The sequence below is a fragment of the Stegostoma tigrinum genome, chromosome 37, assembly GCF_030684315.1.
Source record: "Stegostoma tigrinum isolate sSteTig4 chromosome 37, sSteTig4.hap1, whole genome shotgun sequence".
NCBI classification, from domain to species: domain Eukaryota; kingdom Metazoa; phylum Chordata; class Chondrichthyes; order Orectolobiformes; family Stegostomatidae; genus Stegostoma; species Stegostoma tigrinum.
Genome location: NC_081390.1, coordinates 20,454,352 through 20,479,399, shown reverse-complemented (window position 1 = coordinate 20,479,399; position 25,048 = coordinate 20,454,352).

Sequence of the window (25,048 nt, the reverse complement as noted above, 5' to 3'; positions counted from 1 at the left end):
ATGGCACTAGATTTATTTAGGATATCTGGTCGGTATGGACTAGTTGGACTGAATGGTCTATTTCCATAGCTTCCATGCTATGACTCTAAGTTGAAAACATCTCCAGGTGGCTCTGTGTTAACTGCACAAACGCATGATTCCCACAGATAATCAAGAGTATGCCGTTAGCTCCCAGCCAAAACCAGCTACTTTCTTTACACCAGGCCTATCTTCAAGGAGCTTTTCACTTTCTTTGCCATGAGCAATTAAACCTTGATGATTAATTCTTAACGGTCTGGTTTGAAGGTAGCATTTTTAAGCCCAACCACTATACTCCTATGAATAGCAGAGGGGTGTTTTAATATGACAAGTTGAGATATGAACACCAATTGTTGTTTGTTATTTCAAATAACAATTCTGGCAGAATATGTAACCATTGCTCCTGCATGCTCACGGCTGTGTCATTCGCAAATGGAGCATGCATCAGATTCAATGCAACTACCAGTCGTGGTCTTTGCTTATAGAGTCATAGAGTTTCACAGCACAGAAACAGACTCTTTGGTCCATCACATCCATGCTGACCAGATATCCTAAATTAATCTAGTTCCTATGCTCCCTGGTCAGATCACGTGGTCAGTGAATTAACCAGTGTGTTTAACACATGGGCCATTTGCGCAGAAAGGTCAGATGTGCATCTTAAAGGTTAAAAGGCAGGCTGCTGATTTGTACTGGGGCTGTTAGGGTGCTGACAATTGGCTGGAACTCCTCGGCGCACCTTAACAAACAACACAATTTCCCTGAGATTTATCACCAATTCCCCAGCGGTCACAGTAACAGCTGGGAATTCCCACAATTCTTGTGTTCCATGTTGATGGCTAGCATGTGAATCTGATATGCAAACAACACAATCAAGAACTCAGCATATTAACTTACGTTGTTAGCTCAAGAAGTCCTGGCTGGGAAGGTGAGTCAGCACACCAATGTTTGTATCTGGGACCTAGATTAGATGCCAGCTCAAAAAAGCTGGAACAAAAGCCTTCCTTACATCTGCAGGATACAAGGGTCCATTGTGAAATAAGTTGGACACTTTCCACAATGTTCCAAGCACACAGGCAGAGTTGGGTGCATTGCAACTTCAGCTTCACATTTACATAGAACATAGAACATAGAACAGTACAGCACAGAACAGGCCCTTCAGCCCACAATGTTGTGCCGACCATTGATCCTCATGTATGCACCCTCAAATTTCTGTGACCATATACATGTCCAGCAGTCTCTTAAATGACCCCAATGACCTTGCTTCCACAACTGCTGCTGGCAACGCATTCCATGCTCTCACAACTCTCTGCGTAAAGAACCTGCCTCTGACATCCCCTCTATACTTTCCACCAACCAGCTTAAAACTATGACCCCTCGTGCTAGCCATTTCTGCCCTGGGAAATAGTCTCTGGCTATCAACTCTATCTATGCCTCTCATTATCTTGTATACCTCAATTAGGTCTCCTCTCCTCCTCCTTTTCTCCAATGAAAAGAGACCGAGCTCAGTCAACCTCTCTTCATAAGATAAGCCCTCCAGTCCAGGCAGCTTCCTGGTAAACCTCCTCTGAACCCTCTCCAAAGCATCCACATCTTTCCTATAATAGGGCGCCCAGAACTGGACGCAGTATTCCAAGTGTGGTCTAACCAAAGTTTTATAGAGCTGCAACAAGATCTCATGACTCTTAAACTCAATCCCCCTGTTAATGAAAGCCAAAACACCATATGCTTTCTTAACAACCCTGTCCACTTGGGTGGCCATTTTAAGGGATCTATGTATCTGCACACCAAGATCCCTCTGTTCCTCCACACTGCCAAGAATCCTATCCTTAATCCTGTACTCAGCTTTCAAATTCGACCTTCCAAAATGCATCACCTCGCATTTATCCAGGTTGAACTCCATCTGCCACCTCTCAGCCCATCTCTGCATCCTGTCAATGTCCCGCTGCAGCCTACAACAGCCCTCTACACTGTCAACGACACCTCCGACCTTTGTGTCGTCTGCAAACTTGCTGACCCATCCTTCAATCCCCTCATCCAAGTCATTAATAAAAATTACAAAACAGTAGAGGCCCAAGGACAGAGCCCTGTGGAACCCCACTCACCACTGACTTCCAGGCAGAATATTTTCCTTCTACTACCACTCGCTGTCTTCTGTTGGCCAGCCAATTCTGTATCCAAGCAGCTAAGTTCCCCTGTATCCCATTCCTCCTGACCTTCTGAATGAGCCTACCATGGGGAACCTTATCAAATGTCTTACTGAAGTCCATATACACCACATCCACAGCTCGACCCTCATCAACTTTTCTAGTCACATCCTCAAAAAACTCGATAAGGTTTGTAAGGCATGACCTACCCCTCACAAAGCCGTGTTGACTGTATTTGATCAAGTCATGCTCTTCCAGATGGTCATAAATCTTATCCCTCAGAATCCTTTCTAACACCTTGCAGACGACAGACGTGAGACTTACCGGTCTATAATTGCCGGGGATTTCCCTATTTCCTTTCTTGAAGAGAGGAATTACATTTGCCTCTCTCCAGTCCTCAGGTACGACTCCAGTGGAGAGCGAGGATGCAAAGATCTTCGCAAGTGGCGAAGCAATTGCATTTCTCGCTTCCCAAAGCAGCCGAGGACAAATCTGGTCCGGGCCTGGCGATTTGTCAATCTTAATGTTTGACAAAATTTTCAGCACATCAGTTTCCTCTATCTCTACCCAATCCAGCATGCACACCTGCTCTTCAAAGGTTTCATTCACTACAAAGTTCGTTTCTTTCGTAAAGACAGAAGCAAAAAACTCATTTAGGGCTTCCCCTACCTCCTCAGGCTCCACACACAAGTTCCCTATGCTATCCCTGATCGGCCCTACTCTTTCTTTGATCATTCTCTTATTCCTCACGTAAGTGTAAAATGCCTTTGTGTTTTCCCGGATTCCTTCTGCCAAGCCCTTCTCGTGCCCCCTCCTGGCTCTCCTCAGACCATTTTTGAGCTCCTTCCTTGCCTGCATGTAATCCTCTCTAGCTGAACTTGACCCTAGCTTCCTCCACCTTATGTAAGCTACCTTCTTCCTTTTCACTAGAAGCTCCACCGCTCTCGTCATCCAAGGTTCCTTTATCTTACCCCTTCTTGCCTGTCTCAGAGGGACATATTTACTCATCACTCCCAACAACTGTTCCTTAAACCGTCTCCACATGTCTATAGTTCCCTTACCATGGAACAACTGCTCCCAGTCCATGCTTCCTAACTCATGTCTAATCGCATCATAGTTTCCTCTTCCCCAATTAAATATCCTCCCATTTTGCCTAATCCTCTCCTTCTCCATAGCTATGTAGAATGTGAGGCAGTTATGGTCACTATCACCAAAATGCTCTCCCACCACAAGATCTGATACCTGCCCCGGCTCGTTTCCGAGCACCACGTCTAGAATGGCCTCTCCCCTCGTCGGCCTGTCAACGTACTGCGTTAGGAAACCCTCCTGAACACACCTTACAAAAACAGCTCCATTCAAATCTTCTGCTCGAAGGAGGTTCCCATCAATATTAGGAAAGTTAAAGTCACCCATTACAACAACCCTACTGCGTGCACACTTTTCCAAAATCTGTCGACCTATGCTTTCTTCAATCTCCCTGCTGCTATTGGGGGGCCTGTAGTAAACCCCTAACAAGGTGACTACTCCCTTGCTGTTCCTAATTTCCACCCACACTGACTCAGTAGGCAGATCTTCCTCGACAAAGGAAGCTTCTGTAGCTGTGATACCCTCTCTGATTAGTAGTGCTACACCCCCTCCTCTTTTTCCCCCCTCCCTATTCTTTTTAAATGTTCTAAACCCTGGAACATCCAGCAACCATTCCTGCCCATGAGAAACCCATGTCTCTGTTATGGCCACAACATCATAGCACCAGGTACTGATCCATGCTCTAAGTTCATCACTTTTATTCCTGATACTCCTTGCATTAAAGCAAACACACTTTAACCGATCCCTTGGTTCCTTCCCAGGAAAATCCTTCCCACTAGCTGGTCTACCTCTTGCTACTGCCTCACCTGCATCAACGCTCACCTCTGGTATACAGCTCAGGTTCCCACCCCCCTGCCATACTAGTTTAAACCCTCTCGAACTACTCGAGCAAACCTTCCACCCAGGACATTGGTCCCCTTCCAGTTCAGATGCAACCCGTCCTTCTTGTACAGGTCCCACTTCCCCAGAAGGCATCCCAATTATCTACATATCTGAAGCCCTCCCTCCTACACCAGCTGCGTAGCCACGTGTTCAGCTGCACCCGCTCCCTGTTCCTCGCCTCGCTATCTCGTGGCACCGGTAGTAAACCAGAGAACACTACTCTGTTCGTCCTGCTCTGCAGCTTCCATCCTAACTCCCTGAAATCACTTTTTATATCCTCAATCCTATTTCTGGCTATATCATTTGTGCCAATATGTAACACGATTTCTGGCTGTTCGCCCTCCCCTTTTAGAACCTTATACACCCGATCCGTCAACAACAACAACAAAATTGCTGGAGAGGCTCAGCAGGTCTGGCAGCATCTGTGAAGGAAAAAGGAGAGTTAACATTTCGGGTCTGGTTACCTTCCTCAGAACTGGAGCTTCACATTCACCATTCTCGCTTGGGAAGGCTGTGCGGCCAGATTTATACCAGAGTATTCTGACTCCCTAACCTGTTTTCTTACAAAGTCCATCTGGAAACCAAAGCCTTTTTAAAATTGCATTCTGGAGAGCCCATTCTGAGAGATCTTGGATGTGCTGATCAATACAAATTCATCTCAAGAGAGCCTCAGAGGCATCGCTAAAAGCTAAATGGATTCATAATGCAACAGAAGAATCCATGCAGGGATCAGCAAACTGAAAAAAAATGTCAAGTCAAGCTTTCCATTTCATTTATGGCAAACCACTGAATAATTCAACAGCTCTGATTCTCGGGCTGAGGAAACCAAATGCCCAGAGTCTACTGAAGCAACATTTCCATTGACAAGGATTTTCATTCTATATGGGGCCTTAATGCACAGATTAGTGAAGCAAATGGTGGCCCTATTCTGCAGGACCATGGCCAGACTAATCCTTCAAAAGGTAAACATGCAGGCTTGACTGCAAAGCACCAGGGCACGAAGGTACAACTTAACAGCTTGCATTTATATTTCATGGGAGCAACGATCATACAAAATTTAGCACAAAGTTGCATAAGAAGAGTTGACGAAAAGCTTGCCCAATTCCTATGATGTGCAAACAGGCCATGTGGCCCATCAAGTCCATGTTCAAGACTGCACAAAGAGCATCCCACCTAGTCTCATCCCTCTACCCTATCCCTGTAACCCTGCATTTCCCACGGCTAATCCAACTAACATCTTTAGCCTGTGGGAGGAAACTGGAACACCCAGAAGAAACTCATGCAACTCCACCCATTCAGCCAGGACAGGAATCAAACTGGGTCCCTGAAGCCATGGGGTGGCAGCACTCACCACTGAGCCATTACGTCACCCATGCTCAAGGAATTAGGTCTTAAGGAACATCAAAAGAGAAGAATGATGGAGAAGTTTAGAGATGAATTTCAGAGCAGCTAAACTCATGGCACGCACAGTGAAATGGTAAACATCCGGAAGTGTGAGAGGCTTGAATGCCTAACTTCTAGATCTAATTTTACTTGCATCTGCACAGCTTTTTGTCCCTTATAGTGTGTAAAAAGATGCACAACTTATTTATACATTAACAGCATTTTTTGAATTCATGACTATAAGTCGAGACAAAGTATCTTGGGTATTTCTGTGAAGAGTTCCTCCCAGAACAGTGACTACATCCAGCATTTCTCAGAAAGCGAGTGAGTGGTGACCCCTGTGGTGCTAATGGAAAGATGTTTATACTGTTGGATTTACTGTAGGGAAACATTTAAGATCATCAGCTTTGTTTTCAGTTTTGAAGAATCTACAATTGAGATTGTTCCTTAATTCAGTTGAAAAAAAGGGGGTTGAGTTATGAAACAAGTTTAGATTCTCTCCAAGAAGGTGGTCAGAGGATTTCAGGGAACCCGTCACCTCAGCAAAAGGGTTTAGTTTGTGAAATGTCTAAGCCAGGAAAATTTGGTTAGAAATCTGCCAGTTATTCAAACTTAGGAAGTTTAAGCTACCAAATTCATGAAACATTCACGTCAACAGATTTGGAAAGGACTCATTGAATTGCCTCATAGTCCATAGCAAAGAAACTAGAAGAAGTCACCTACACAGAAACTTCATGAATTGGGTGAAATGTGCAATTTCTCTGGGCCCCGGTCCCTCTAGTGGATAGTATGAGGATAAAGCTTGAAAGCTCAGGTGGGGCTGAATGTTTTAGATCTGTCTCCTATATGAAGGTAGTTGGTTTATTTCATTTCTCCTTTTGTGTAATAAACATCTGCTGTGTTATTAAAGAAAATCTGCAGCATCCTGTGAATTTGTTTCAGGGACTAACCATCACATTAATGAACTAAACACATGATAAATACATGACTGTCAAGTCAGGTTCTATTCTGGAATCTGGTGGAAGGTTTGGAGGGATGTGAGGATAAACAATTTCACCCAGAGGATGGTGGAAATCTGGAACTGTAAGGTAGAGGCAGAAACCCTTGAAGCATATAAAAAGTATTTAGGTGTGCACTTGAAAGGGAAGGTATAGAAGGCTATGAACTGAGGATTGAACAGGATTGAAATAGTTAGGTGAGGAGTAAAGAAGGGTCCAGACCCGAAACATCAGCTTTTCTGCTCCTCTGATGCTGCTTGGGATGCTCAGTTATTCCAGCTCCACACCTTGTCATCTTGAAATAGTCAGATGGCTGTTTTTGACCAGCACAGTTGATATGAGCCATAGGACCTTTTTCTGTGCTGTCAATCTCTATGTCTTTATGGTCATCAGCTTGGATCATAACAGTAGTCTCTGCAAAAGATTAGCACTGGAGGAGCTACCAATTCGCAAGCCATGGACAATGTACAATGCATAATTGAAAAATTGATCCAAACACACAGTTTACAGCCAACTGTGACATTTCTATATCTTTTGGTGATGAAGTGCAAAAAAGTGCAGAATCAATTATCCCAACTGTAGAGGTGATTTTGACTGCGTCAAACCCATCATAAACCTTTCTAAAGGAAAGTGTCTTCCTGTTTTCTCCAATAAGTTGGCTCCCAAGCCCATTGTTCCCAGAACAAAATCAGACTGAACACTGCCAGTTTTAGGTGGACATACTCCTGGAGATTTTATTGCATAATCGCATGTTGCTCCTTTGTTCAAGTGCCCCGGCTTCCCCACAGCCAACCAGAAGGGGAACAAAATAATTTTTGTCACCCAATCAGATCAACCTTATCAGTTCCCCATCACCAACATTTCCAGAGCCAATAAACAGAAATGTTCAAATAAAATCATTAAAAAATATTGAATTTTGTATAATATGCCAAGAGAATTTTTCTTGGGGATTTTGCATACAAGACGTTGGTGAGGCCACATTTGGACATAATGAAACTAGAAAGTGCAGAAAAGATTTACTAGGATGTTAGTTGGACTGAAGGGCATAATCTCATTGAATGGCAGAACAGGCTTGAGGGCCTGAATGGCCCACTCTTGCTCCTTTGCTTCTGTTGGTAGCATGTCCTCCTGCATTGTTCACTGAACCACGTTGATCCCCGGCTTGATGGTAATGATGGAGTTGGGGATATGCTGGGCCATGAGGCTATTGATTGTGGTTGAATACAAATCTGCTTCTGGTCCACAGCATGGCCTCACAGATTCACAGGGTGAGCTGCTTTTGAATCCTATTCCACTTAGCAAAGGCATCATACACGGTTGGTTATGGTTTAACCTGAGGGTCACCGTTCCTCAGGTGAGGGGAAGAGGTTGAGAAGGTGGGTGACCTCAGTGGTTGAGGGAATTGAACCTGCGCTGTTGGTGTCGCTCTGCAGCACAAACCAACTGTCCAGCCATCCAGCTAATTGAACAATGTAGCATGGTGCCACACGACAGCTGATCACTCTGATCTAAACTGTGATAGGACCGATGCAGCTGTGAGAAATAGGCTGGTTAGAACAATAGAACCAGGAACAGTTCTGAGGAAGGGTCACCGGACCCGAAACATTGCCTCTGTTTTCTCCTTCACAGATGCTGCCAGACCTGCTGAGCTTTTCCAGCAACTTCTGTTTTTGTTCCTGATTTACAGCATCTGCAGGTCTTTTGGAGTAGGCCATCTTTGAAGCCGCTCTGCCATTCAATAAGATCATGGCTGATCTTTTCATGGCCTCAGCTCCACTTACCTGCCCTCACCATAACCCTTAATTCCTTTCCTGTTCAAAACAATTATCTATCTTAACTTTAAAAACATTCAATGAGGAAGATTTGACTGCTTCACCAGGCAGAGAATTTTTGAGATTCACAACCCTTTGAGTGAAGAACTTTCCCCTCAATTTAGTTCTAAGTTTGCTCCCCTAAGTGATAGCTAAGGACATGGCTGAGAACGGTTTGCCCTTCTATTGCTTCCGTCAGCACATGCCATAGCCCCAGCCATAGAATCATAGAGTCATACTGTAAGGAAACAGACCCTTCAGTCCAACTAGGCCATGCGAACCATGTTCCCAAACTAAACTAGTCCCACTTGCTTGCTGTTGGCCAAATCCCCTCAAACCTTTCCTATTCATGTACCTGTCCAAATGTCTTTTAAACGTTGTATCTGCATCTACCACTTACTCTGGCAGTTCATTCCACATAAATCCAACACTCTGTGTGGTAATGTTGCACCTCAGTTCGCTTTTAAATCTTTCTCACCTTAAAAATATGCCCCTGGTTGTGGACTCCATTCAGTCGCAAATGTTCTTCCAGACCCAGGACTCACACACAGTCACGCTGTATGGATCTACTCCTGGGGAGTGCATGATTCTTAAAGTTAGATTAAAGGATGGATACAAACTGCATAGCACACCCCACCTCTAGCTCTGCTGATTTAACAATTTACCCTGAGCACCTACCAGCTCTTTATTCATGTTTTTAAGTAGGAGGCTACATTTCAAAGATATTAGGAACTGCCCATGCTGGAGAATCTGAGATAACAAGGCGTAGAGCTGGATGAACACAGCAGGCCAAGCTGCATCAGAGGAGTAGGAAAGGGGTCTGGAAATGCATTTCTGAAGAAGGGTCCAGACCCGAAACGTCAGCTTTCCTGCTCCTCTGATGCTACTTGGCCTGCTGCGTTCATCCAGCTCTACACCTTGTTATCTCAGACTACATTTCAAGTTGCTTTTTTCTACCTTAGGGACAGGAAATACACCCTCAGATCATTATTCTGATTAATGTGAGAGTTTCAATGATAAATTTAGTCCAGTGCCAGTGGTTTATGCTGCAAGTTTATGTGGGAGGATAAGCTGACAAATCATGCAAAGAAAACCAAAAATAATTATGCATGCATGCTCCTCTGCACTGCCCACATCACCTGACGTTATCTGTTTTAAGTTGGTTACAAGGAGCTGGCAGAAACAGTAAATCTGCATGTAGCTCGACACAGCCAAGCACAAAAGAACACTTTGCAACTGAAGTGCCGAGTTGGAGATAAACCACAACTTTACGCAGACTAGACACTGCACTGTTGAGATTCAATAATGGGACTTACTTTGTCATCTCCAGTTTAAGGTTACAGTCAATCTGTTATTTCAACCAGGACTAACGTGCAGCCGAAGGTTAGTACACCTGTAGTTGTTAGTAACAATAAGGCTACTGTTCATTTAAGTTATTTCTCAATCTCTCTAGTTCTTGGGAATATGCAAAAAAGGAGAGTTTTTTTTCCCCTCTCTCTTTCTGCCTCTGTCTCTCCCCTCTTCGGACAGTTCGCCAGGGAGTGTTGCACTTTTCGGGCCAGAGAATCCCAGGTGTTTGGTGCTCTGGCCAGTATTTCTCCCTGAACAAATGTCATCCGAACAGTAAGTCACAGTATAATAAAATGTGAGGCTGGATGAACACAGCAGGCCAAGCAGCATCTCAGGAGCACAAAAGCTGACGTTTCGGGCCTAGACCCTTCATCAGAGAGGCTCTCTGATGAAGGGTCTAGGCCCGAAACGTCAGCTTTTGTGCTCCTGAGATGCTGCTTGGCCTGCTGTGTTCATCCAGCCTCACATTTTATTATCTTGGAATCTCCAGCATCTGCAGTTCCCATTATCTCTGATAGTAAGTCACAGTATGACTGCTTACAGCATTTTACTTTGCACAGAATAACTGCTGAGGTTTCCGGCAGAGCAACGTCTTTTGCTAGCGTCCTGTTGCTTCCACCGTGTGGCAATATTTATTTGTTAATGCTCCTGTGAAGTGCCGTGGCACATTCTAGACCATTGAATATACTATATAAATAAAAGCTTTTGTTCCTTTCTGATTTTCCCGTGAGATGTCATATCAAACTGGGGTGGCACAGTGTCTCTGTGGTTAGCACTACTGCCTCATAGAGCTAGAGGGGCTTGGGTTCAAGTCTGCCGTTGGACACCTGTCTGTGTGAAGTTTGTACATACTCCCTGTGTCTGCATGTGTTTGTCTGGGTTCTCCCACACTCCAAAGACGTGCAGGTTAGGCGGATTGACCATGCTGAACTGCCTGTAGTGTCCAGGGACATGCAGATTAGCCATGAGAGCCGCAGGGATAGGGTGGGATGCTCTCCAGAGGATTGGTGTGGACTCAATGGTTTTAATGATCTACTGTCGCACTGTACAGATTCTATGATTCAAGCTTTTAAAAGTCAGCTCTGAACACCTTTTTTCACTTTTGACTCTCACTTCCATCGCTTTTTTTTCAGTACAGCTGTGCCTTAATTCAAAAACTAAATCTCACTCTGTGCAAAAGTCTCATGAATTTATGTCCCACTACTTACTCCTACAAAAGCTTTCATTTCGGAATATAACCTCGCAAGCACCTCGTTGCCTTTGCTTGATAATTACATTAAATAACTAATTGGTGCAGGCAGTTGACTTTATCGGAACATAAACTGGTTTCCCCTATCGAGTTATGGAATGATAATGGTAGAGAGTTTTCAGACTGTCCTTATGGGTGACTTTGTCAAAGTCCTGCTGCATGACCAGCCGTGCCCCTCAGCTATGACAACCAGTCATGACCCAATGGTTAAATGGCAGCCGATTTGGAAATTAACAACACCATCCAACAATACACAGACAAGGATGTCCTTGTTCAAGAAGGGCACAACTGATGGGCACTGTATCTGAAAGCAAGAAAAATATAAAATGAAATTTTACAATACAGTACAGCACAGGTACAGGCCTTTCACCCACCAAGCCTATACTGATTCCTGATCTTTACTTAGACCCACTACTTATTGCCCATATGTGGATTTTATCCCTCTGTTCGCCTGCCGTTCATTTGTCTATCAAGATAGGCCTTAAATGTTGCTGATGTGCCTACTTCCACCACCTCCACTGGCAGTATATTCCAGGCAACTACCACCCTCTGTGTGAAAGTCTTCCCCTGCACTTCTCCCCTAAACTTTCCCCCTCTCACCTTGAACCTGCGCCATTTGGTAGTTGACCTTTCCACCCTGGGAAAAAGCCGCTGGCTATCCACCACATCTATGCCACACATAATTTTGTAAGCTTCTATCAGATGGCCCCTCAGCTCTGTGTTTTTTTTGTGATTATAACTTGAGTTATTCCAGCCTCTCCTTGTAGTTAAAACCCTCCAGACCAGGCAACTTCCTGGTAAACCTTCTTCACACCCTCTCCAAACCACCCATGTCCTTCTTGTAGTGTGGTGACCAGAACTGCATGCAATATTCCCAATGTGGCCTGACTAAAGTTTTATGCAGCTGTAACATAACTCACTAACCTTTATATTTGATGTCCCAGCCAATGAAGGCAAGCATGCTGTATGCCTTCTTAACCACCTTTCCCACCTCTGTTACCACTTTCACGGACCTGTGATCTATAAACCCATAATCCTTTTATATCAGTGCTCCTAAGGGTTCTGCCATTTAATGTATAATTTGAATCTGAACTTGATCTTCCAAAACGCATCACCTCGCATTTGTTCAGATTAAACTCCATCTGCCATTTCTCTGCTCAAATCTGCAATCTATCTATATCCCTTTATCCTTTGAAGTTCCTCCTCACTATCTGCAACTTGACCAATTTTGGTCTCATCTGCAAACTTGCCAATGAGAACAAGTATATTTTCCTCCAGATCATTTATCTATATTTCAAACAAAGGTGCTAGCATTTATCCTTGCAGAACATCACTAGTCATTGATCTCCACTCCAAAAAGCATCCTTCCACTGCTAATTTCTCTCTTCTATGACCAAGATGTGGAGGTGCCAGTGTTGGACTTGGGTGGACAAGGTCAGAAATCACACAACAACAGGTTATAGTCCAATGGGTGTATTTGAAATCACAACCTTTTGGAGCCTCACTTGAAGAAGGACTGAGGCACCGAAAACTCATGTTTTCAAATAAACCTTTTGGATTATAACCCGGTGTCGTGTGATTTCTGACCTTCTAGAACTAAGTCAGTTTTGTATCTATCTAGCCAGTTCACCCCGGATCCTAGGAAACTCTACCTTCTGTACCAGCCTGCCATGTGGCACCTTATCAAATGGCTTACTACAGTCCATCTAGACAAGTTCTTCTGCCTTTACTTCATCAATCACCTTCTCAAAAATCTCAATCAAGTTGGTGAGACATGGCTTCCCCAGCACAAACCCATGCTGCCTATCACTAACAAATCCATTTGCTTCCAAATGTGGATAAATCCTATTTCTCAGTATCTCCTCCAACAGCTTCCCACCACTGATATCAGGCTCACCAGCCTGTAATTACCTGGATTATCTCTGTTTCTCTCCTTAAACAAAGGAACAACACTGGCCATTCTCTAGTCCTCTGGAACTTCACCTGAGGCCAACGAGGACACAAAGATATCTGTTAAGGCCCCAACAATTTCCTCCCCTGCCTCCCAAAGTATCCTGGGATAGATACCATCCAGCCCTGGGTACTTATGTACTTTAATGTATTTCAAGATACCAACTATTTCTTTCTTCACTATGTTGACCAGCCCTAGAATATCCACACACTTTTTCCTTAGCTCAACATCACTCACATCGCTCTCTTTGGTGAATACCAATATGAAGTACTCATTAAGGATCTCACCCATTTCCATTGGCTTCCACACATAACCTGCTTCCTTTATCCTTGAGTGGGCCTACACTTTCTGTAGCTACCCTCTTGCTCCTAATAGATGTATAAAATGCCTTGGGATTCTCCTTGAGCCTGCTGGCCAAGGACATTTCATAGCCCCTTTTGAGCGATTTCCTACTTACTCTATATTCTTCAAGGACTTTGTCTGTTTCTATTTGCCTAGCTCTTAGGTATATCTCTTTTTGTTTGACTAAGCTGATAATTTCCCCTATAATCTAAGGTTCCTGAATCCTGCCATTCCTAACTTGCATTTTCACAGGAACATGCCCCTCCTGAACACTAATCGACTGGTCTTTAACATTGCCCCATATCTCTGATGTGGATTTACCCTCAAACACCTGCTCCAATCCACACTGTCCAACTTTTGCCTAATTTGATGGTAGTTGGCCATCCCTCAATTTAACACGTTCATCCCAGGTCCACTCTTGTCCTTATCCACCAGTACCCAAAAACTTAGGGAATTGTGGTCGTTATTCCCAAAATACGCTCCCACTGAAACTTTGATCACCTGGACAGGCTTATTTCCCAGTACCAGGTCCAGTATGGCTCCCTCCCTCATCGAACCATCCACATACTGTTTCAAAAAATCCTCCTGGCCACACCTAACAAATCACTCCCCATCCAAAGCCCCTACACAAAGGGAGTTATATTATTAGAACCCATAGAGTGAGTGGAGGGCACTCAGCCCATTGCTTTGGAAGTCTAGATACCCCTTTAGTTTGGTGAGAAATGTGACCAATGAAAGGGCTCTTTGGATACCTGAATTGATACAGTCAGCAATGCACATATGAAGAAACAATGAATAGAGGTCCTGTTTGAGCACATGATGAATCAGTATATACTTATTTACATTTCACTTCCTCATACCTGGTGATGTAAATGAAAATCAGAGCATGTGCTTCTGACTATTTCTGATGATTCTTCTTCCCCCGGAAGGTGTTGCCAGATGTGATAGGCATCTCTTTCTATTGAGCATGATTGACAGGAAGACTCTCCACACTCTCACCATCCACCACAGGTGTATCGGAAGGATTGTACACACCATGTCAATAAAGTCCTGGAGTGGGATCTGAACCTGTGGGATTCTAGTTCAGAGGTAATAAAGACTGTGCATCTTTTTATTTTGGTTTTTAAAACTGGAGACTAAAATGAGAAAGAACTGAGTAATGGATTCACAAATATAGCTGTGTATTTAGAAAGGAAAGAGTGTGATAGCTGTTGTGAATCCTGTTTGTAAGAGTAGTGAGCTCCAGCAACTTACAGACAAACTGGAGCCAAGGAGGTGTTTACAAGTGAAGCCATTTGGTTTATTGTCTACCAACGATAATTATCATTTGCCTGCCAACCGCTGTGTGATTGGTTGTCAGTGAGCTGAACAACTTGGGCTATAAGCAAGACTGATAGAAGTTTTGTCAAACCTGAAGAGAAATCAGCAGGTCTGCAGCAGCCAAAAAACTCTGTCTCCAGGTCTCTGCAGAAGACATTTTAAATGGGAAAACCAGCTCGTATTCCTTCAGCGGTTAATGCAAACTGTGACATTGAATTTGCAGAGACTTTTTTTATCAGTGATCCAGCCACAGTGCACTTCTTGCAAACTAGTAGAGGCATTCAGACAAAGGTGAAGAGCTTCAGATTGGCATCAACCAACCCGACAGATCCTACCAACACACAGTAGGGAACAATCATAACCCATAGGAGCAGAATTCGCCCATTGAGTCTCCTCCACCATTTCATCATGACAGAGAGAGGGCAAAGATATAAAAGGGACCTAAGGGGCAATTCACACATTGGATAGAGCATGTATGGAATGAGCTGCCATAGGAAGTGGTGGAGGCTGATACAATTACAACATTTAAAAGGCATCCGGTTGGGTACATGAATAGGAAGGGTTTAGAGGGATATGGGCCAAATGGCACTAGATTTATATAGGATATCTGGTCAGCATGGACGAGTTGGACAAAGGGTCTGTTTACATGCTGTATATCTCTGATCCTACATGTTTCTCAACCCTATTCTCCTGCCTTCTGCCTGTTACCTTTGATTCTCTTACTAATCACTATATAATACTGGGGTCAGAGATAATGGGAACTGCAGATGCTGGAGAATCCGAGATAATAAAATGTGAGGCTGGATGAACACAGCAGGCCCAGCAGCATCTCAGGAGCACAAAAGCTGACATTTCAGGCCTAGACCCTTCATCAGAAAAGGGTCCATATAATATATATAATACTGGGCTTTTCTTTTCAGTATTTTCCTAAACCGATACATTTTCTTTTGCTGTTTCTGTCTGCCTGTGAGTTTATAAAGGGGGTTTAAATTTTTAACTTGTCATCTTATATGACAATAGTTTACAATCGCTTACCTGTAACTGGAGTCTAACAACATGTAATAAATTGGGATTCGTGGTAAGTACTGAGCATCATGTAGTTTGGGGATTTTGTTGAAAAAGAAATTAACTTTTGTGACAACTCCAGCATTAGAGGGACTTGAGTTGCTGTGTGTTACTGCGGTCTGTGGTAACAGCACTGCTTGCTGCCTCTTTCCAACTCTGTATCTCCTTTAGAGTAAGGCAGATTGTACTGATGAGGTTTTTGTTCCACTGAGTACAGACAAAGGGTGAAAAATTGAGGGGCGTTTGATAAGGCAGGGTAAATGAAGATTATTTCCTGGGGGGGGGGGGGGGGGATGTCCAGAAAGTTACCAGAGTCCTACCAGGCCCAAGCACTGGACTCTCATTTAAGAGAATCAAAACCTCAGACATGGGGAGAGATTCAGAAACAGAATCCCTGATGGTACCTTCAGCCAGCACAGAAATTGAACCTATACTGTTGGTATCAATCTATATCATAAACCAGACATCCAGCCAACTGAACTAACCAAGCAACTGGGGGAGCTCTATAACATCAGGTACAACTTTAAAATTCAGACTAGCTATTTCAGGAGCTATTACAGGGACGAATTTCTCTGAACAAAAGTTTGTAGAAATGTGGAACGTTCTCCCTGAAGAAAGTTTGGAAAATGAAACTGTCAGGATGATATTGACTGCTTTTAATTTCACAAGGTTTATTGAACTGAAGAGGTAGCACTGCTGCTTCACAGCGCCAGGGACCCAGGTTCAATTCCAGCCTCAGGCCACTGACAGTGTGGAGTTTGCACATTCTCCCCGTGTCTGCGTGGGTTTGATCCGGGTGCTCCGGTTTCCCTCCCACAGTCCAAAGATGTGCTGGTTAGGGTGGATTGGCCATGCTAAATAGTAGTGTTCGGGGGGGGGGTGGTGTAGATTGGGTGGGATATAGTGGGATGGTCCAAGATTCTGTGCGGACTTGTTGGGCCAAAGGGCCTGTTTCCACACTGTAGGGATTCGATTTGATTCGAGGTCAGTGGAGTTAAGATACAGGCCTACCACTGCTGAAACAAATAAACTAAAAATCTGAATTGCCTGCTTCTGTTTCCTATGTTCACTCGATCTCGTTGACAGATTTTTGATGGCCTGTCCTAACATTTCCTTACGTGGAGTGGTGCCTAATTTTGTCTCATCACACTTATGTAAAACATTTTGGTACGTGATGATACTAAAGTCTCTAGAGAATGCAAAGCTACTGTTGACCCGCAGTGCCACCTTGAGGATACATTAGGTAATGTAGTATGACTTGCACATCACATTGAAGTGAGATTGCTGGTCTTCACGCAAACAATCTTAATGTGAATTCTTGAGTCATTACCGAGTGACCAGAGGGCAGATGTGTTCCCAATTTCTTTGCCTTGTAAGGACACTTCTGAAGGTGGCAGATTGAAAGCGACTTGACTGCACCAGTGACAGCTTTTCCTTTCATTTCAACACAAGAGCAATGTCTACCAAGCAAACACTTTAACTGCAATGAAATCAAACGTTTAGTCATTAAATATACTTCTATCTCCTCGTGTCTGATGTAAATGTACTAATTTGCTTTGAACAGTTAGCAGGAACACATTATTTTCCATCAATACATTGAAAACAGTGAAACGTTCTGCACACAAGTGATACATCAGGTGGCACCCTGCCATGTTCTGGTGAACAATACCCTGACACTTAGCCAGAAAGTCTGCTTCAAGCACATGTGAAGAAGAATCCGGTCAAGGATAAGGCAAAGGATCCGTTTGGATTCCAAAAGGGCTTGACAAAATGGATGTGCAGAGGTTGTTTCCCTGTTGGGAGTGTCAAGAATCAGAGGCCATAATATCAGAAAAGTGATGCCCATTTAAGATGGATATGAGAGATAATGGGAACTGCAGATGCTGGAGAATCCGAGGTAACAAAGTGTGGAGCTGGATGAACACAGCAGGCCAAGCAGCATCTTAGGAGCACAAAAGTTGATGTTTTGGGCCTAGATCCTTCTTTAGAAAAGGGGGAGGGGGAGAGGGTTCTTAAATAAATAGGGAGAGAGGGGGAGGCGGATTGAAGACGGACAGGGGAGAAGAGAGGTGGAGAGGAGACAGACAGGTCAAAGAGGCAGGGGTGGAGCCAGTAAAGGTGAGTGTAGGTGGGGAAGTAGGGAGGAGATAGGTCAGTCCAGGAAGGACGGACAGGTCAAGGGGGAGGGATGAGGTTAGTAGGTAGGAGATTGGGTGTATCTTGAGGTGGGAGGAGGAGATAGCTGGGAGGAATACAGGTTAGGGGGGCGGGGACGAGCGGGGCTGGTTTTGGGTTGCAGTGGGGGGAGGGGAGATTTTGAAGCTTGTGAAATCCACACTGGTACCATTGGGCTGCAGGGTTCCCAAGTGGAATATGAGGTGCTGTTCCTGCAACCTTCGGGTGGCATTGCTGTGGCACTGCAGGAGGCCCAGGATGGACATGTCATCTGAGGATTGGGAGGGGGAGTTGAAATGATTCACGACTGGGAGGTGCAGTTAATTGCAAACCAAAATAAACAACTCATATTCCACTTGGGAACCCTGCAGCCCAATGGTATTGATGACGACTTCACAAGCTTCAAAATCTCCCCCCCGCAACTGTATCCCAGCTCATCCCCGCCTCCCCAAACCTGTCCTTCCTCTCACCTATCCCCTCCTCCTGCCTCAAGCCTCACCCCCATTTCCTACCTATTAACCTCATCCCACCCCCTTGACCTGTCCATCCTCCCCGGACTGACCTATCTGCTCCCTACCTCCCCACCTATATTCACCTCTACAGGCTCCATCCCTGCCCCTTTAACTTGTATGTCTCTTCTCCACCTTTCTCCTCTGTCCATCTTCAATCTGCCTCCCCCTCTCTCCCTATTTATTTCAGAACTGCCTTCCCCTCCCCCTTTTCCGAAGAAGGGTCTAGGCCCGAAACGTCAGCTTTTGTGCACGTCTGATGCTGCTTGGCGGCTGTGTTCATCCAGCTCCACACTTTATCTGAGATGGATACGAGTTTTTTTTCTCAGAAGTTGGTGAATCAGTGGAATTCTTTACTGCAGAGGATCGTCAAGGCTGTGTTGTTAAATATATTCAAGGTGAAGACAGAAAGAATTGTACTCAGTAAGGTAATCAGGGTTATGGGATAAGACAGGAAAGCGAAGTCAATGTTTATTAGATCAGCCGTGATCTCATTCAATGGCAGAGTGGACTTGATGGGCTGAATGGCCTATTTCTGCTCCTATGGTTCGCATAACAGAAGGAAAGGGAGTATAAGTAAACATCAAGGTGAATGTGATGGATGTAGTGGACAGCCTTGAGAGCAATGGAAATGAAGTCATGGCCGAGAAGAAGCATTTCAGAAACTTTAGCACTGCAAGCATCATTATTACAGCAGATTGAGATGGAGAACGGGATTGAGTTTTTTTTAAGGAAGGGAAATGGGCAGAAATGGAATTTAGGCAATTGAGAAGTGATAGCTGAAAATGAAGAGAAAATCAAGAGAATGGAATGGAACACAAAGCGGACGGTGAACTGGGAAATAGAATGAGTAAAACTCTGCAGTTTAGAGCGAAAGCAAGAAGCAATGACGAAACAATCAGCAACATCAGGGGAGGAGATATACATAACAGGGCTTGATAAGCACAGCAGCAAAGTGAGAATAGATTTACCAGTTACTTTATAGAGATCGCATTGGTAAATTGATTGTGGGACTATAATGCTGCTGCTGTTGGGAGAGATCTACTGTCATGGTGTCTTAGGCCTCTCTGTCTTCATCCAATCCTCACACATCTACTGTAGCCTGTCTATAGCCACTCTGTGACATCCATCATCCAGCAACACCCAGCTCAACACCTCTTGCTGTTGCTCTCCAGAAGAGATCTCTGTGACTTTTCATCCATGATCCAATGGCCAAATGCTTGCATTTTCTGTTCTGGATATTTCTCTTTAGACTTTCATTTCTTCCTGTGATTTCAAGCACCTCTTCATTTGACAATCATCTTTATTCAAAATTTTAAGCTTATATCTCAGGAAATTTTTTCACAGATTTTACATATCGTCCAGGGTTTTGAAACAAACAAGGTGACAGGCAAATGTAAACAGTATGCAGAACAGCCACAATCCCATCAGCTGGAGAATGTGATTTTCTGTTGTATATATTATGCTGTAAATCCAAGACTGATTGATAATCTGACCAAGTTCTCAATACAGATTTTGTAACAGCAGCTTTGTCTTTGCTATGTTGACAGTTTGGGGGAGTTATAGAGTCACAGAGTTGTATAGCATGGAAGCAAATGCTTCGGTCCAATTTGTCCATGTCAACCTGATAGCCTAAATTAATCTAGTCCCATTTGCCAGGACTTGGCCCATATCCCCCTAAACCCTGTTCATGTCCCCATCCAGATGTTTTTAAATGTTGCAACTGTGCCAGCCTCCACCACCTCCTCTGGCAGCTCATTCCATACATGTATCACTCTCTGCATGAAATGGTTACCCCTCAGGTCCCTTTTAAATCTTTCCCCTCTCACCTTAAAACTATGCCCTCTGGTTTTGGACTCTCCTACACTGGGGAAAAGACCTCAAATATTCACCTTATCCATGAGCCTCATGATTTTATAAACCTCAATAAGGTCACCCCCTCAGCCTCCGACACTCCAGGGAAAGTAACCCCAGCCTGTGCAGCTTCTTCCTGTAACTCAAGCCTTTCAACACCAGCAAACATGCTTGTAAGTCCTTTTCTGCACCCTTGCGAGTTTAGCAACATCACTCCTCCAGCAGGATGACTGGAATTGAATGCCATATTCCAAAAGTGCGCTAGATAGATGGCTGGCTTGTAATGCAGAGTGATACTAACAGCATGAGTTAAATTTGCTGAGTATATGTTGAAAGTCCCTTCTTCCCAAGCTTATTCCCTTACCTGAGATAAAGTAACCTTCAGGGTGAACTCAACACTAGTAATCCGTCTCTAATGAGAAAGTGACACTACGGCTACTGTATTATAGACGGTCAGAATCCATTTACACCAGAGGTGAGATTTGTATCTGCAAAAGTAAAAAACATTAGGCACATAGTTTCATTTCAGCCAGTGACCCTGCTTGGGTAAATTGTACCTCACTGCCTGGACAGCCAATCAGCGGTGTTTTCAGGTGAAGTTTGACAGAAAGATGAAGAAAGGAAAATAAGAAAGGTGACCAAAGACTTTATCAAAGAAATAGGTTTAAGGAGAGGTAAACAAGGAGAGACGGGCAGAAAGTCAGGACGAAGCAGCCACAAACATTCACTGCATGCAGCAGTGATGCTCAGTAGCAGCAGTGTGTACTATTTACAGTAAGGACTGTGGAAATTCACCAAAGCTCCTTAGACAGCATCTTCTAAAGCCATAAAACTACCAGCTAGAGGACTAAGGGCACAGATATATGGGAATAACACTACTGGCAAGTTCCCCTCCAAGCCACTCCCGGTCCCATCTTGGAAATGTGTCGCTGGTTGTCCAGTGTCATTGGATCGAAATCCCGGAATTCCCTCCCTCAAAGCATTGTGGGTCATCCTACAGCACTGGACTGCAACAATTCAAGAAGGCAGCACACCACCACCTTTTCAAGGGCAACTAGGGATGGGCAAGAAATGCTGACACAGCCAGTGTCAGCCACATGCCATGAATTAATGTTTTTAAAAAAGACAGGGTGGCTTACGGCTGGAATTCCAAAGCTTAGGGTCTAGGGCATGCACAGCCGTGAATCGGGCATGTGTAAAATTCTGGATTTGGAGGATCTCAGGGCCTGGAGAAGGTTACGGAGAGATGGAGGAGGATGACATGGAGAGATTTTGAAACAAGGGTGAAAATTTTTATATCACAATGACTGACCCAAGTAAATCCTACTTTGACAAAAAGGTTTTCTCAATTATTTAAAAAAAACTCTTATTGCCTATTCGTTGTCGATTAGTTCAACAGCCTGAGTCCTAATCCACAAGGGTATGCATCTAATTCATTTATATACCAATTCCAAGGTGGTTAATTATGTGAATATAACTGTTTTTGATAGAAACGCTGCTTGATTCCTTGAACGTCATGTTCAATTAAATCAGTGTTCTCTGCTGAAGTAGTGACACTCATTCCATTTTAATATAATTGCACTCATCGCCAGAAATTCTGATTGATTGCTCTTTTGCTGCAGAGTTATAAAGTCAGTATTCTGCACTGCAGTGATAATGTTTTGAGATGTATTCGATCGTGCTTACTCAGACACACGAACATGCACGAGCAAACAGCCTGCATTTCCAGGTTTGGGAACAAGGGCGTTTATCAATGCCAAGTAATTTGGAGTGAGGATGCAGTGATGTTTTTTCCAAAAAGCAGTTCTCCAGGATTTCTGGCTTGACCATTCTAAACAGAATCACTCAACAGCGTCAATGTCACAGGATGGCATTGTACAGAAAACATTGACGACAGCAGCATGATCTAATTGTAGAAAGAGCTGATGCAGGCACTGAGAGAAAGGGATGATAAGTTCCCTGAGTATGAATGAGTAATGTATGACTCTCACTGCTGTGATCTTTACTGAAGTGAAGTTATAACAGACTAAAATGGAGCAGCTCAGATACACTGATCCAGAAGACTCTGATTAAAAGAACGTTGGTGACATCTTTAAAGAATGATGGTATAGCATCCCTACAGTGCAGGGTGTCTGCACCCATCCTCCATCCAGACCAAACATCCTCATAACCCCACATTTCCCTAATTCTTTACATAGAGAGTAGTGGGCGTGTGGAATGCGCTGCCCGCAGTGGTAGTGGAGTCAGATACATTAGGGACATTTAAGTGGCTCTTGGATAGGCACATGGAGGATAGTAGAATGTTGGAGTATGCAGAGTAGTTTTATCTTAGATTAGAATAATAGGTCAGCACAACATCAGGGGCTGAAGGGCTGTACTGTTCTATACTCTAATCCATCTAGCCTGCGCACCACAGACAATTTAGCTTGGCCAGTCCACTGAACTTGCAGATCTTTGTCTGTAGGTAGGAACTGGAGCACCTAGAGGAAACTCACATTGACACCAGGTGGACATACAAACTCCACACAGACAACTACCTGAGGCTGGAACTGAACCCAGGTCTCTGACACTGAGGTAGCAATGTTAACCACTGGGCCACCAAGGCACCACCCCTCTGAATAAAGAGCGCTCTCAAGTTTAAACAAAGATTAATTGGTTCTTTTGACTAATTAGTTGCTGTTTGGAGAATCTTGTTGCAGGTTATGTCAACAACTAATTTCACTAATAGATGTATTCAAGAAAAACCTAAAGAACTGCGGATGCTGTAAATCAGGAACAAAAACAGAAGTTGCTGGAAAAGTCCAGTAGGTCTGGCAGCATCTGTGAAGGAGAAAACAGAGTTAACGTTTCGGATCCAGTGACCCTTCCTCAGAACTGATGGTGGCAGGGAAACTGTCAGTTTAGATGCAGGAAATAGGGAGGTGGGTGGTGTAGGGAGTAAACGATAGGATAGAGCCCAAAGAGAGAGAAAGGAGACAGTTGGACAGACAAAAGAATATTTACCCTCCCAGCCTGATTGTTATCAATTCCTTCGTCCAATTGCCATCCTTTCTCTCTGTGGGCTCTATCCTATCGTTTAATCCCTACCCCACCCACCTCCTTTTCTGCATACAAACTGACGTTTTCCCAGTCACCATCAGTTCTGAGGAAGGGTCACTGGATCTGAAACGTTAACTGTCTTTTCCTTCACAGATGCTGCCAGACCGGCTGAGCTTTTCCAGCAACTTTGTTTTTGAACAGATGGATTCATATTGGGCAGAATCCAGTTGCCCACCAATCAGCGCTCCTCTTATGCGGTACAGATACAGGATTGTTTTCTCTTTAGCTTGGTATTTCTTGCAAACTGACCTGATGAGTGTACGATGTAAAGCTCTGATGCAATGTCTTTCTTCCCGCAATACAAATGATTATAGACCACAAGACATAGGAGTGGAAGTAAGGCCATTCGGCCCATCAAGTCCACTCCGCCATTTAAATCATGGCTGATGGGCATTTCAACTCCACTTCCCTGCACTCTCCCCGTAGCCCTTGATTCCTTCTGAGATCAAGAATTTGTCGATCTCTGCCTGAAGGCATCTAATGCCCAGCCTCCATTGCACTCCGTGGCAATGAATTCCACAAGCCCACCACTCTCTGGATGAAGAAATGTCGTCTCATTTCAGTTTTAAATTTACGCCCCCATAATTCTAAGGCTGTGCCCACGGGTCCTAGTCTCCCCGCCTAACGGAAACAACTTCCCAGCGTCCACCCCTTCTAAACCATACATTATCTTGTAAGTTTCTATTAGATCTCCCCTCAACCTTCTAAACTCTAATGAGTACAATCCCAGGATCCTTAGCCGTTCATCATACGTTAAACCTACCATTCCAGGGATCGTCCATGTGAATCTCCGCTAGACACGCTCCTGGGCTAGTATGTCCTTCCTGAGGTGTTGGGCCCAAAATTGGACACAGTATTCTAAATGGGGCCTAACTAGAGCTTTATAAAGTCTCAGAAGCATATTCCAACCCTCTTGAGATAAACGACAACATTACATTCGATTTCTTAATCACAGACTGTACCTGCAAGTTAACCTTTAGAGAATCCTGGACTAACACTCCCAGATCCCTTTGTACTTCTGCTTTGCGAATTTTCTCACCGTTTAGAAAATAGTCCATGCTTGTATTCTTTTTACCAAAGTGCAAAACCTCACATTTGCTCACGTTGAATTTCATCAGCCATTTCCTGGACCACTCTCCTAAACTGTCTAAATCTTTCTGCAGCTTCCCCACCTCCTCAGTGCTACCTGCCTGTCCACCTATTTTCATATCATCGGCAAACTTTGCCAGAATGCCCCCAGTCCCTTCATCCAGATCATTAATATATAAGGTGAACAGCTGCAGCCCCAACACTGAACCCCGCGGGACACCACTTGTCACCGGTTGCCATTCCGAGAAAGAGCCTTTTATCCCAACTCTCTGCCTTCTGTCAGACACCCAATCCTCAATCCAAGCCAGTAGCTCACCTCGAACACCATGGGCCCTCACCTTGCTCAGCAGCCTCCCGTGAGACACCGTATCAAATGCCTTATGGAAAACTAGATTGATAACATCTACTAAGTTTCCCTGGTCTAACATACTTGTTACCTCTTCAAAGAATTCTAACAGGTTTGTCAGGCACGACCTCCCCTTACTAAATCCATGCTGACTTGTTTTAATCTGACCCTGCACTTCCAGGAATTTAGAAATCTCATCCTTGACAATGGATTCTAGAATTTAACCAACAACCAAGGTTAGGCTAATCGGCCTATAATTTTCCATCTTTTGCCTTGATCCTTTCTGAAACAAGGGGGTTACAACAGCAATTTTCCAATCATCTGGGGACTTTCCCTGACTCCAGTGACTTTTGAAAGATCACAACCAAAGCCTCTGC